Raw genomic sequence first — 2,765 nt, 5'->3', positions numbered from 1 at the left:
GGGGGACACGGTGATGGGGCTGGTAGGGGGGCAGGCATAGTGACGGGGCTGGTGGGAGTGGGGGGACACGGTGATGGGGTCAGCAAGGAGAGGCACAGGGATGGGGTCAGCTGGGCAGGGGAGGTGGTGCTGAGGAATGGTGGGTTGGGCCATTGATTCAGAGCCTCAATTGCCATGTAGAAGTAGTTGTGGTAGGCCTTTGAGAGCGGAATTGCACAGAAGATAGAGCTAGAAGACTATCAGCCTAGACTCAGAGAAGACCCCCTATGTCAAAGATGCACAATACTAACAGCCAAAATGTGACTTAAAGGGAATACTGAGCTTCATTTGTCTTCCAAAGGTAAATTAAAAGGACCTGATTCATAGTCACAGTCACCTCTCTCCTACCTTGGTTTTTCTTCTCAAATTCCTCATCTTCAAGATTTTAGCACCTCCCACCATCCACCCTCATGCCTATTCCTGTGGATTTGATTGATTATCTTTTGATTATAATTATTTCTTTGACAGAGAGAGAGACAGCGAGAGAAGAAATACAAGCAGAGGGAGTGGGAGAGGGAGAAGCAGGCTTCCCACTGAGCACAGAGCCTGATGTGGGGCTCGATCGATCCCATGACTCAGGGATCATGACCTGAGCCACTCAGGCTCTCCTCATGTGAATTTTACTATCTCTCCATTTTCTCTAGGTCTAGCTCTTTCCAAGTAGGCTCTTGTTATCTCTCTCCTGATTCTCTTCCCTCTGGCCCCTCTGGCCTGTCAATCTTTGCTCATTTTGGTGTGAAAGTTTAATCTAATGGTAGTTCTCTTATGTTCTCAAGTCTGAAGAGCACAAATGAGACCCAAGATAGTGAGGATGGAAGGGCAAGGAGAGATGAAAGAGGACTTTAGTGGCAGAGCAAGCAATAGGATTTGGCAGCAGGTCAGGTGAAGAGGAGGAGTCAAAGCAGCATCAGATTTCAGGTGAATCCTAAGGAGTTGGAGGTAGACAGAGAACTCTGGGAGAGGGAGTTTTGAGGGGAGATGATGATCGCAGGCTCTGTGGTTGGCATCTTAAACCTGAGATTGGTTTAGATGAATATTATAATTGGTAGCATTGCAAGGACAGGGAACATTTGTCTAGTGAAATGCTCAGATAAAAGTTTAACAGGTATGTTTTCACAAAGAGACTGGACTTTAAGTGAGCAAGATTTTAAAAGGTGACATGATGAGCAGATACTATGAAATGCCAATCTAGGATACTTAGGCTTTATCCTACCGGCAATGAGAAGTCACTGAAAGTCATTGAGCTAAGAATTAACTCAAAGGGGGGTGCCTAGGTGGCTCAGTGGGTTAAGCTGCTTCCTTCAGCTCAGGTCATGATCTCAAGGTCCTGGGATTGAGTCCTGCATCGGGTTCTCTGCTCAGCAAGGAGGCTGTTCCCCACCCTCCGCCCGCCTGCTTCTCTGCCTACTTGAGATCTCACCCTCTATCAAATAAATAAATAAAATATTAACAAAAAGAATTAACTCAAAGGTAGATTTTCTTATTTCTAGATGAGATCAGAAAGACCGTTTGGAAGGAGGACAGACTGGACAAGGGAGACACACAAGGAGATTTGTGTAGTAATAAAAGGGTGAGGGACTGGGTTATGAATCAATGGTTATGAAACTATGTTAGTAGCAGTGGGAATGGACAGGAAGAAACAACCATGAGAGATGTTTTAAAGGAGGGAGTGTGTCAGTTAGAGTGTGGTTCAGGGCTCCAGAATATCTGGGTCAAGTTTCTTTTCTCAGACGTTTCTTTGCTGTGCGATCTTTGGCAAACTAGTCATTCAGTGCCTGTCTGAGCCTCAATTTTTCTTAGTTGTAAAATGACTATGAATAGTATACCGTCACATTGCATGGTTATAAAGATTAAAGAATGTAAGCCATGTAAAGTTCTTGTACCATGTTGTAAAACGAGTTAAGAATGTCTCTCTCTCCCTTTCTTTTTCTTTCTTTCTTTTGTTTTGGTTTTTTTTTTTTCTTTTTTTTGGTCCACTGAGGCACTTTATTTGCATGTATATATTACATCCCTAGAAAAAGAATGCCAGGATTTTCCATCCTGTGTTTTCGTCTTGCTTTTTCATGGTCCATTATGCCAAAATGATGTTGTCAGTACAATGAAACCAAACTGGTGGGGCAGGAGCAGATTATTTTGCCATTTTTCTAGATCTCTGAGTTCATCAAATCTGGGGCTGATCACTCCATGCTTGTTTAACCTGCCTGTGAGCTTCACACCAATTTTCCCACTTGTATAATCATCAAGGATTTCAAATTCACCAAAGTAACCATTCTTCATCATCATAGAAACTGGATGATGACTTGGGAGCTTGGCCTGATAAAAATGTAGCATTTACCTCTCTTTTCAACACTGTTAATACTCTTGAGAGCATCTGCCAAGACATTCATGTGCATCATTATGGTAGCACAGAAAGATGGCGGAAGGAATAAAGAATGCATTTTATTATTAAAAGTACAGTCGTAGGCATCCATGATGATTGTGAAGAGTGGAAGAATCGACAAGACCAGCTGCATAATTGAATTTGAGTGAAAGGAAAGGGGCCACTGATGACAGGTTTTGAACTTGGGTTACTGGAAGTGAGACCCCAAAACAGGGAAGTCAGGAGGGGAAGCAGAGAATGACAAAGAGGCTGGTTTTTCCATGTGGAATGAAGGAGGTAGCCCTGGCCTCTGGCACCAAGGAGGAGACCGCCCCACCCGCTTAGCCTGTCTTCTAGGCTCTTGGTG

General features: G+C 43.8%; 1 pseudogene; it reads right to left on the bottom strand.

Moving 5' to 3' along the window:
• Window positions 1–2,050: 2,050 nt before the first annotated feature.
• LOC132012825 (small ribosomal subunit protein uS8-like) lies at window positions 2,051–2,435 on the bottom strand (annotated as a pseudogene).
• Window positions 2,436–2,765: the final 330 nt, after the last annotated feature.

Source organism: Mustela nigripes, chromosome 3, assembly GCF_022355385.1.
Source record: "Mustela nigripes isolate SB6536 chromosome 3, MUSNIG.SB6536, whole genome shotgun sequence".
In the NCBI taxonomy this organism is placed as follows: Eukaryota; Metazoa; Chordata; class Mammalia; order Carnivora; family Mustelidae; genus Mustela; species Mustela nigripes.
This window is presented reverse-complemented; position numbering and strand designations above follow the sequence as displayed.